Source organism: Chiloscyllium plagiosum, unplaced genomic scaffold, assembly GCF_037043375.1.
Source record: "Chiloscyllium plagiosum isolate Xiang-an unplaced genomic scaffold, Cpla_swu_hap1 HiC_scaffold_29, whole genome shotgun sequence".
NCBI lineage: Eukaryota > Metazoa > Chordata > Chondrichthyes > Orectolobiformes > Hemiscylliidae > Chiloscyllium > Chiloscyllium plagiosum.
The window spans coordinates 76,338,086-76,350,410 of NW_028270167.1; the positions used below are offsets into that span (position 1 = coordinate 76,338,086).

Sequence of the window (12,325 nt, forward strand, 5' to 3'; positions counted from 1 at the left end):
CTAACTTTGGCCAACTCATTTCTTTCCGAGCCTCTATAACCTGAAGAGTGACCAGATGCAATTACTCCACATATGTGGGAACATTACTGACGAAGATTTTTTCCTTCAGAATTGACTTCCATATATTCAGTGCCCAGAACAGATAAAAAGCTTGTTACCTTTTATACAGCAATGATTCAGTGGGAGTAAAACGCCACCATTTTCTTGCTTAACAATCAAGCTGCCTAACTTTTAAACATGAACACTTCTTAATAGTTCACTAGATCCGAACGAAATATTTTGTGCAAAACAAATCACATGATACATAGTTATTCAGATAAGAAAACAAGTTTGTTCATTGAAGAACCCAGAGGAAAAGATCATGAAACAATGTGAGTTTGCTACACCTCAATCATCATTTCAAGTGCATTCTCTGCATCCATTCTCCTTTTCCTCCTCGAAGTATTCAACTTCTTGAATAACTGAGAGAATGAAGTCACAGTTGTACAACACAAAATCAAACCCTTCAGTCCAACTTGCTCATGCTGACCAGATATCCAAAATTAATCTAATCCCATTTGTCAGCATTTGTTTCATATCCATCTTAAGCCCTTTCTACTGATTATCAGTTTATTTTACTTTATCAGCACTTGAAATACTGACTTTTTTTTTTCCCAACATTGGTTAAAGAAATTATAAGTTCATTCATCCAAGTTAATTTTGTAATCTTTCACTAAGAAACAAGTGAGAACAACATATAGCTGAGTGCAAAACAAAATACTGCAGCTGCGCGATATCTGGGAACACTCTAAAGGTGAGGCACTGATACTGCACAAGTTTGTCAGTACGGTTTCAATAATTTACTGACAATAATTTAGTCATGTCTTAGCCTTCACACAGTTAAGGCAAATGTGAGATATCTGAATTTCATGAATTGGTTTGTGTTGCACTTTGTGACGATTAAACCAAGAATAATTTTTGTTGATCAAAGGAAAAAGTGATGACCAAAGAAGCTGGACATCAGAGTCGAAAAGTGCCATGCTGGAAAAGCACAGCAAGTCAGGCAGCATCCGAGAAGCAGGAGAGTTGATGTTTCGGGCATAAGCCCTTCATAAGGAATCACAGGCTTCAGAAAAATAACTGACAGACTTATACCAATACATATGTAGAAGGGTCAGAGCACGTTACTATCAGATTAGAGACTAATTTCAGATTTGATACCATTCATGCAACATTTCAGTATGATATTTACATATGTACCTAAAAGAGAAGTTGTCTAAAATTACAAGCTCCAGAATGATTATACGATTAAACCTGGAAATAAAGCTGGTGAACAAGAATGGCAAAGTGAAGTCCCATCAGTATCGCCTTGGGCAGTGTCAAGTAAGAATTTGACAACAGAGTTATCACTTTGGTGTAACCTGCAGTCTGGCCAAATTGCAGCAAAAATCTGTTCAATTTTATCTGCAAACTATTGAATGCAAAATCCTCCTTGCATAATAATGAGGCAGCATTTTGGGATGTCATTTTTAAAATATATTATTTTCAATGTTACTCACAATTAAGAGTGATCACTTAGTGCTGTCTACCTAACACAGTACGCAAAGGAATTAACAAAAAAAAACATTATAACCCAAATTCAGGGTCACTAATTCATTGCTATTGCATGGGTCTAGCATTTATAAGTAATCATTTTTTAAAATAAATACAGATACATTTACTAACTATATTGGAGTACAGTCAAGTTTCTTACAGAACAGTGACAGGATTGGACAAAGTCTGCATGGATTTCAGAGAGGGGAATCATACTTAGCAAATCTACTGAAAGAACCTACAGAGTCGAATATTAAAGAAAGAAATTGCAGGACATTTAGAAAAGCTTATCATTAAACATGGTAGATGGGGTTTTGTGAAAGAGAAACTATATTTGACAAATTTATGACAGTTCATTGAGGAGATAACAAGCAGGGCTGATAAAGGGCAATCCAATGATGTTCTGTATTTGGTTTTTAAAAATGTAAATGATAAGGTGCTACATAAAAGTTAATTGCACAATTTAGGAGCTCATGGTATTGGGGTAATGTATTAGCATGGACTGAGGATTGGTTAACCACACTGACTGTTGCTGAGTCCTCACTTGGAGTGCTGTATACAATGTTAGCTCCCATATTTAATGAAGGATAAACCAACATCGGAGACCATTCAAAACAGATTCACTTTAGGTGCTTCAAGGATGAAAGGGTTGACCTATCAAGAATAGATAAGCAGGGGTGATCTTATGGAAACAAGATTCTGATGAGCTTGACAGAGTAGATGTTGACTAGATCTTCTAGCACCAGTGAAGTCTCAAACCAGGGGACATTACTAAGGGAACATTCATTTTAAAAAACGTAAAGAATTTTTTACTCAGTGAATGGCTAGAATTTTCTCACCTAAACAATTGTGAAAGTTAAATGTGGGAGGGGAATGGTTGGGTTACTCTTCAGAGCGTTGTTCCGGCTTGTTGGGCTGAAGGGCCTGTTTCCACATAGTAGGGAATCTGCTATTCTATCTCAAATTATTTTAAAAGAGGGCAGATAGAATTTTGAAATATTGAGCAGTTGAGGGCTATGCGGATCAAGCATAAAAGAGGTGTTGAGGTCTGGGTTGGCCCAGCCATGATCTGATAGAATGGGGGAACAAGCTGAAGGGAATGAATGCCCAACTCCTGCTCCGATTCCTTGAGGTTCCTTTTCATTTTTTTTGTCTCAAGCTCTTCTTTGGAAACAATGTGCTAAAGATCTCAGATGTTGTGAAAAAGTGGTGTTTATGTACTGATTCAGATGGCATTGATTCATCAATCACAGCTATTCAGTCATAAGTAGGAAGGTAATTCCCTCCATGAATAAAGGAAATCTACTGCAGAGCTCACACAAAGGCAATTCTTACCCTCAGCAAACTCTCCCATCACATTACCCAATATATCAGCAAAAGCAGGACGCATTGCGCATGTTCTCGCCAACAAAGGGACTCCGGGTGATTGATGTCAGCGCCGGACCAATGAAAGGACGGTGGGCGGAGCTGGAGGACCTAGCGGGACGTTGGTCCTCCAACCAATCAACGTGAATGAAGGGCGGAGCTAAACTAAACCATGTGATCATCCTCGCGCGCGGCACACAGTCGCTGTAATGAATGCTCGGGAAGTTATGGAGAGAAAGGATACGGTAAGGAAAGAAATAAACAGGGAAATGGGAGAAAAATTGTGTTGCTATGAGCGGAGAGGTTTTACAAACAAATTGTGCACGTCAGAAAACACAAATTTGAATGTCCCAGTCCCGTGTTTGCAGTAAATGGGGAATTGCCTCAGCGCGGCTGCAGGCCTGAGTGAGCGCCGCCATCTTTATTCGGGACACGTGCGCGGCCGCCATCTTTGTAGGGGGCAAGGTGCAGCCAGGCGCATGTGCAGCCTTTCTCTGGTATAGAGTCTTTGTGATCACAGCAGCCAATACAGCTCTGATTCACCTCTGGGCTCCCTCATGACCACTTTGTCAATGTCCAGCTTCCTCAGTCTCGAACCATGGGTGTATTTTTGGTCTGTTTGCTATTGTATTATTACTTTTTTAGACCCTTTGTAAATGAGTTTTTCGCTGCGGCCCAGCCCCTGACCATGTGCTGCTCTATTATCAGATTACTTTTTTTCTTGAATATTTTTGACAGTCAACAATTCTTTTTTTCCAACAAGCAAGTGTATTTTCCTTCCATTTCTGACTATCAAATTCTGCACCATTTCCATTCCCTGGAATCAATTTTGCACTCCCTGAAACATCAACTGTGTTTCTCCTTCCACAGATACCAGTGATTAATGCCAAAGCCCTGTTGCTTGTGGAGAGGGTGATGTTTGACTTTCTTGTACAGCTGCAGTTTGTGTGGTGAAGGTGCTCTCACAATTTGGTTGGGTAAGTGGCATTAGAGGTTATTCATTCGGCAACAGTGATGATTTGAAAATAATGTCCAAATCAACAACAGTTTGTATTTTTATTATCATGCTTATAATTTCACAAAAATACTATTGACAACTTTAAACATATGGCCAGAGATGGAGATATTAGGTCAGGTGACCAAAAGCATTGCCAAAAAGCAGGTTTTGAGGGATATCTTAAGGTGGAAAGCAGACCTGTGAGGAAATGGCTGCGAATTTAAGACCATGCTGCTTCAGCAACTGCAGAAACAGCCACACAGGTGAAGTAATGCATTAACAAATGGTTGGGAATCTCGAAGAAAAAGGGTTGTCGGGGTCTCAAAGTGTGTGTGGTGCAGGGAGCTAGGGATTATCACAGCCAGGAATTAAATCAAGTGTGAGAATTTTAAATTGAGGGATATAGGCCGGGTGCTGGCAGGTGAGACTAGATTAGGTTGGGGTATCTGGTCGGCATGGACGGGTTGGACCGAAAGGTCTGTTTCCTTGCTGTACATACCTATGGCTGTATGCTGTTGATTATAATTAGGAGCCTTTTGATGAATTAATAAGCAGAGATTTAGACTTTCTTGAGATTACAGGGAGGTTGAATGAGGGAAGCTGGCCCTGAGTGTGTTTGGAAAATGAAAGGATGAGCTGAGACAAGAGTGGAATCAGCAAGAAATAGTGGTCTTGGCGTGGGACTGAGTTGTCACACTCACCTCACCTCTGGGATTCAGCTGGTTGTCAGGTTGTGAATCAGGGCGGTACCACAATCGGGAGCTGAGTGGCCCTGGTGGAGCCTAAAATGAGTGTTGCTGAGCTGGCTGTTGCTGAGCAGCTGCTGCTTCGTAGCCCTGTTGATGACATCTTCCATCACTTTACTGCTGATCGAGTGTGGACTGATAGAGGGAAATTGCCTGGGTTGGATTGCCCTGTGTTGAACATGCCTGGGCAATGTTCTACATTGTCGGTAGATGCCAGTGCTGGAGCGGTACGTGACTTGGTGGGTGGCAAGTTCTGGAGCACAAGCCATCAGTATTATTGCCAGAATGTTGGCAGGGCCCGTAGCCTTTGCACTACTTAACCATTCCTTGATGTTATTCAAACTGAATCGAACTGTCTTAAAACTCACATCTGTGATGTTGGAAACCACTGGAGAAGGCTGAGATGGATCATCCCACTTTGCACTTCCGGCTGCAGATTGCTGCAAATGCTGTCATCTAATCTGGTGCATGGATGTGTGAGGCTCCTCCATCAGTAAGGGTGGGATATCTGTGATGCTTCCTCCAGTGAGTTGTTTAATTGTCCATCACCGTTCACAACTGCAGAGCTCCGATCTGTTCCATTGGATGTTGGATCACTTAGCTGTGTTGCTTGCTGCTGATGCTGTTTAATGCAGATGGTCCTGTTTGGTAGCTTCACCAGGTTGGCACTTCATTTTTAGGTCTGCCTGGTGCTGCTCATGGCATGCCCTCCTTTACTGTCCATTGTGATGGGTGAGAGCAGGATTTACAAACCCATGAGATTACAGATTGTGCTGGAGTACAGTTCTGCTGCTGTTGATGTCCCCCAGTGCCTCAGAGATACCCAGTTTGAGATCCTACATCTCTTCAATGTCTGTCCCATTTAGAACGGTGATAGTGTCATTCCTGAAGAAGGGCCTGTGCCCGAAACGTCGAATCTCCTGTTCCCTGGATGCTGCCTGACCTGCTGTGCTGTTCCAGCAATAAAGTTTCAACTTTGATCTCCAGCATCTGCAGACCTCACTTTCTCCTCGATAGTGTCACTCAACACAATGGAGGTTTTTCTCAACTTTAAGGCAAGGCTTTGTCTCCGAAAGGAATGTGTTATGGTCGCTCTTACTGATACTGTCATGGCCAGATGTATCTGCCGCTGCTCAATTCATAACAATGAGATCAAGTATGTTTTACACTCTTGTTGGTTCCCTCACCACCTGCTGCAGATTCAGTTGAGCAGCTATATCCTTTAGGACCTGACCAGCTCTGTCAGTAATTCTGTTGCAGAGCGAATCTCGATTGTGGACATTGAAATCCTGTACCCAGAGTACGTTTGACACCATTTTATTGCCTCAGTGCTTCCTCCAAATGGTGTTCAACATGAAGGAGAACTGATCCATCAGCCAAGGGAGGACGGTACGTGGTCATCAGTAGGAGCCATGAGATTTCCTGGTCTCCGGAGCCAATGCTGTATACTCCCAGGGCAAATCCTCCCTGTCTGTATGCTACTGTGCCACCACCTCTGCCTGGTCTGTCCTGCTGGTGGGACAGGACATATCCAGGAGATTTCAGGAGAAAGTGAAGACTGCAGATGCTGGAGATCAAAGTCAAGAGTGTGGTGCTGGAAAAGCACAGCAGGTCAGGCTGATGAAGGGCTTAGGCTCGAAACGTCGATTCTCCTGCTCCTTGGATGCTGTCTGACTGTTGTGCTTTGCCAGCACCACACTCTCGATATCTAGGGATGGTGATGGTGGTGTCTGGTCATTGTTTGTAAGGGATGGATTCTGTGAGTATGAGTATGTCAGGCTGTTCCTTGATTGGTTTGTGAGACAGCTCTCCACATTTTGGCACCAAAAACCATATGTTTGTGAGGAGGACGTTGCAGCATTGAGAGGGCTGATTCTGTGGTTGTAATTTCTGATGCCTTGTTAGTTGCCAACTGGTCCATCCAGTTTCATTCCTATGTTGAGACTTTGCAGTGATTAGGACAGTGAGTAGCTGGCTGGGCCACTGTCAGGTTGGCAGGATTTTTTTCGCCATTAACAATGGTTTCATGGAGATCAGGAGATTCCTAATACGTTGTTTTATCTCTTGAATTCAGATTCCACCATCTGCCAAGACGGGATTCGAACCAGGACTTCAGTCGTTTTTTTTTAATATTCTGGATAAAAGCTAAATACATCAGGTTTGTTCACTCATTTTAAATATCACTGACCCTGGTTTTGTTTCTTTGTAAAACACTGTCCATCATCCTGTCTCCTCCATCCTCCCCTCTAACAACGAGTGAAGAGCACATGGAGTTTCTCTGTCACTAAGACTGAGATAATCTGATCTGCTGCTACTCTCCCTCCCACTAGCCCACTGAGCCAAACTGCCTCACGTGGTGTTCCTGGTTTTTATCCTAAACCTACATCTTTCTCCAGTCTCTTGTAAAGCCTTATCAGAGCTCACCTTGACCCTTTACTCTAATCTCACTAAACTCACTTTCCAACTCTCTTTCCTCCACTGCCGCCTCATCACTCGCTCTCGCCAATTCATAGATATTGTTCCTTGTTCTGTCTGTTGGTCTTTTCTGGTTATGTCCTTCTCTCCCATTCTGTGAAAAACTAATATTTGACCTCACCATTGTTCGAAAATCCTGCTCCATCTCCACTCTCCATTTCCTTTCTGAATTCCTTGCATTTTGTGTCCCTCAACGATCTATCCTTGGTCTCTCCTGTATCTCACGTACATAGTGCCAGGAGGTGATATCATCCAAAAACACTGTTAGGTTTGACATGTACACTGACGATGCCCAGCTCTCCCTCCCCATCATCCCTCTCCATTACTCCACTGTTACTCAGTTATCAAACTGCCTATCACATTCCCACTACTCGATTAGCTGCAATTTCCTCCAATGAAACATTGTCACGGTTAAACCCATTGCCTTACCTTTACCTTTCTGCTGAGCCCCTCCCTCCCACTGGGAACTCTCTGAGGCAGAACGACACTCTTCACAATATTGCTGTTATATCTGACCCCAAGGTGACCTTCTGATCAGACTTCCACACAATCACAACAGCAGGAATTCCAATCTCTTAAACGTTGCTTTTCTCCACCTCACCCCAGCTCCATTGCTACTGAAACTCCTTACCCAAGTCTGTGTCACCTTATGCCTGAATCCAAAACAGAACCCTTGATTCTGTGACTCAGAATCTGGTTTTAGACTCCCCTCTCAGTATTTACCCTCAGGCACATCCTCTCAGTATTTATCCTGTCAAACCCCTTAAGAATCCCATCTGTCTCAATGAGATCACCTCTCTTTCTCCAAAATCCAGTTCGTAGAGTCCCAAACTTTTCAGTCTTTATTTAAAAGATAATCCCTCCAATCCAGGGATCATCTCATTGAATCTTCCCTGAAATGCCTCCAATAAAGTGACACATTTCCTTATCTAAAGCCACCAAAACTGCTCTCATTACTGCAGATATGGGGGTCTCACCAGCACTTCCATACGTTACTCTCATGTATATACTCCAAACTCTAGTACTGAGAACCTTTGAAACAAAACATTCGATTCCCCTTCCTCATTCCCTGTTGTAACTGTGTGGTAGCTTTCTGTGTTTCCTGAACAATTACCCCTGGTCCCTTTGTGGTACAGCTTTCTACAGTTTCCACCATTTAAATAATACTTTATTCTTTTATTATCTCCTCCAAAATGAGCAACTTCCCATTTTCCCAAGTTACACCCCATCTGGCAACTTGTTGCCCCCTTCTCCTGAGCATCTCTCTCTTTTCATAATCCTCTTAGACCTTTACAGTTATGCCTTTTCTAGGAGATATCTCCCCTTCCCATTCTTCCAAACATTTACTGGGAGCACTGGGCAGTGGGAAGCAGGCAGAGTTGCTATCTTTTTAGGGATACGCTTTGGAGTGATTGGGAGGATCTTCCTACCCATTGGTCAGGATGGAGACAACTTGCCCATCGTTAGCCTTTCACACCCATGTCTTATTGATGAGGCAGAGCGGCAGCATGGAATGAAAGAAAAAAAAGTAATTCTTGTTCCCCATATCTCACTGACGCTTGGATCATTTTCTCCAACGTGTCAAAGAACTGCTGTGTTCAGTCACATGAGATCTCAAGTTGGAATCTCCTAGAAACCCACAGATTTCCCCCTGAGTTGACTGCTGTTGTCCTCAAGGGTAATATGTACAGTAATCCTGGGCCACGAGGAGGGGATGGTGTGGGTTTCTAACTTGAACTGGTAGTGACAGATTTTATAAACTTGTATTACAGGATATTACAGGTGGACATTCAGATGGTAATCTCAGTAAATATTCTGCCAAACTCTGATTGAATTACTCAGTATATCAGGACCTGGATATTCGCATTGTGTGTGTGAGTATTGTGTTCCAGATAAATCCCATTTGCTGCTTAAAAATTCTCCTTTGAATCATCGCATTCTCGCAAAAGGTCTCCCCAAACCTTCAATGTGCCATGTAATCCTTTTATGATGATGTGCTGAGTGTAAGGTTTATTATTCAAATGTGTAATTTTTGTACAAGGATGTCTCAGAGAGGGAGCAGAATATTCTTAAAGGGGAGAATAACCATTTGAGGGGAGGCTGTTGTTTATTGGTATCAATGACATAGGAATAGAAGAATTAACATTGTTGGAACATTGGAATCTCTTGTGGGGTAGAATTGACCTCCATCAGAAGGATGGATTGTACCTGCACTGGAAGGGAACAGTTGCTAGTGCTATTCAGGAGGCATTAAACCAGTGAAGGAATGTGGGTAAACCCAGAGAAAGAGTGAGGGAAGAGCTAAGTCTGACGCTGGTACAGTTCAGACGTCAAACAGTCAAGGCAGACAAGGGCAAGGCACAGAATGAGCAGTTATACTGCATTTATTTCAATGCGGGAGGCCCGATAGGTCGGGCAGAGGAGCTCAGGGTATGGTTTTGAACATCGCACTGGGATTTTATAGCAATTACAGAGGCATGACTCAGGGATGGATAGGACCAGCAGCTTAATGTTAGAGTGTATAGATGCTATCGCAAAGATAGAAAGGGGGCAACAGAGCAGGGGGAGAGATATTTTTGATTAGGGATAACATTACAGCTGGGCTTCAAGAGGGTATTCCTGGGAGTACATCCAGGCAGGTGATACAGGTGGAACTGAGAAATAAGAAAGGGATGATCTCCTTTTTGGGATGGTACTATTGACCCCCCTTCCCCAATAGTCAGCAGGGAGTTGAGAAGCAAATTTACTAAGAGATCACTTCTCTGTAAGAATAGTGTGGTTGTGTACAAGACTTGACCTTCTTTGTTATTCATTCACAGGATGAGGGTGTCACTGGCTGGGCCCAAAGGGCAGTAAAGAGTCAACCACATTGCTGTGGGTCTGGAGTCACAAGTGTGCCAGATCAGGTAGGGATGGCAGATTCCTTCCCTGAAGGATATTAGCGAATCTGATATTTTTTTTCGCAATAATCAACAATGGATTCATGTTCTTTAATAGATTCTTACTTCCAAATTTTTATTGAATTCATATTCCACTCTCTGCCGTGATGGGATCCAAACCCTGGGCCCCAGAATGTTATCTGGGTGTCTGGATTATCCATCTAGTGATAATCTCACTAGGCCATTTGGCAGGGTGAGTGACTGAGGTATCCGTGGGGCAGCACATCAGCACCAAAGATCCCATGATCTCTGCGGAAGATAGAAAGGGCTGGGGAGGGAGATATATCCCTGGTGGTGGGGTCTGACTGTAGGTAGCGGACATAGCAGAGGTTAATGGAGATTAGTGGGTGGCAGGTGAGGACTGGGGGGTTATATTCTTATTGTGGTTGGAGGGGTGGGGGGAAGGCGGAGGTACAGGAAGTGGAGGATATGCATTGGAGCGCATTGTTAATCACGTGGAAGGGAAATGTGGTCCTTGAAATAGGAAACCTTTCTGGGATGTCCTGGAGTGGAACTGCTTCTCCTGGGAACAGATATGGCAGAGGCGGAGGAATTGGGAGCACAGGATCACGTTTTTACAGTAATATACTCGAGGGTAATCAGGAGAGCAAAAAGGGGACTTGAAATATCTCTAGGAAATAGTTTAAGGAGAATCCAAAGATATTCGACAAATACATTAAGGATAAAATAATAACCAGGCAGAGAATATGATCCCTTAAAGATCAACAAGGCCATCTATGGAACAACAGGAGGTGGGAGAAATACTATGCTATTCTATTCTAGAGAGTTTGGAGAAATAAATAGTGATAACTTGAAAAGTGTCTAGATTACAGAGGAGGAAGTAGTGGATGTCTTAAACAGTAGCAAGGTTGATAAATCCCTGGGACCTGATCAGGTGTATCCCAGAAATTTGTGGAAAGCTAGGAAGGTGATGGCAGTGCCCCTCCCTGAGGTATTTATATCATTGTTTGTGACAGGTCAGGTGCTGGAAGATGGGTGGCCATTATTTAAAAAAGGTGGTAAGGAAAGGCTAGGGAACAAGAGAACAGTCCACCTAACGTCAGTGGTAGGTAAGTTGTTGGAAGGGATTCTGAGGGACATGATTTACATGTATTTGGAAAGACGAGGATTGACTAGGGATAGTTAACATGGCTTTGTGTGTGGGAAATTCTCTCTCTCTAACTTGATTGAGTTTTTTTGAAGATGTGACAAAGATGATTGATGGATTTTGGAAAGGCAAATCAGAGCAGGATCTGTACACTTAATGGGAAAGTCCTTGGGGATGTTGCTGAACATAAAGACCATGGAGTGCAGGTTCATTGTTCCTTGAAAGGAGAGTCGCAGGTAGGCAGACTAGTGAAGGTGGGGTTTGGTATGCTTATATTTATTGGTCAATGCATTGAGTACAGAAGCTGGGACGTCAAATTGTGGTTGGACAGGACATTGATTAAGCCATTTCAGGAATTCTGTTTTAAGTTCGAAATTCCCTGTTCTGGAAAGGATGTTGTGAATCTTGAAAGAGTTCAGACAAGATTTACAAAGACTTTGCTAGGGTTGGAGGATTTGGACTACAGGGAGAGGCTGCATAGGCCAGAGTTAATTTCCCTGGAGAGTCAAAGACTGAGAGGTGACTTCATGGAGATTTATAAAATCATGAAGGGCATGGATAAGGTGAACAGCCAGGGTCCTTTCCCCCCAGTTAGGTGGGATCAAAATAAGATCACATGGGCTTAGGTTGAGAGGGCAAAGATTAAAAACGCATCTAAGGGGCAAAGTTTTCAAGCTGTGTGTGGTGTATGTGTGGAATGAGCTGTCAGATGAAGTAGTAGAAGCTGATACAGTTACAACATTTGAAAGGCATCCGATTGGGTACATGAATAGGAAGAGTTTCCAAAGATGCAGACCAATAGCTGGCAAATGGGGCTCCATTTGTTGAGGATTCCTATTTGGCATGGACAAATTGGACCAAAGGTCTGTTTCTGTGCTGTACATCTATGACACTAATAAATGAAATTAAGATGTGTTCCTCTTTTGTGGAGAGCTAGCAGAAGCACAGATAATTGTCCTTGGAGCTGAGAAGGTTAAGCAGTGATTTTGGCCAGGTGCAAATTTGTTTCTAGGATATCTAATCTGCAGAGAGAGTGGAAATGTTAACAATGTCACAATTTTAGTAACTATTTTCAGGTAATTGGCAAATAATGTGAACATTATTTTATTCAGTCAGTTCTGAG

The 12,325-nt window shown here is 42.8% G+C and overlaps 1 long non-coding RNA gene across 1 annotated transcript; it reads left to right on the top strand.

Annotated features, from left to right (window-relative positions):
• The first annotated feature begins 3,811 nt into the window (after positions 1-3,811).
• Positions 3,812-9,030, top strand: LOC122546205 (uncharacterized). The gene is made up of 3 exons (XR_015752081.1): positions 3,812-3,914; positions 6,755-6,838; positions 8,928-9,030. It is a non-coding gene; the product is annotated as an uncharacterized LOC122546205 (long non-coding RNA).
• Positions 9,031-12,325: the final 3,295 nt, after the last annotated feature.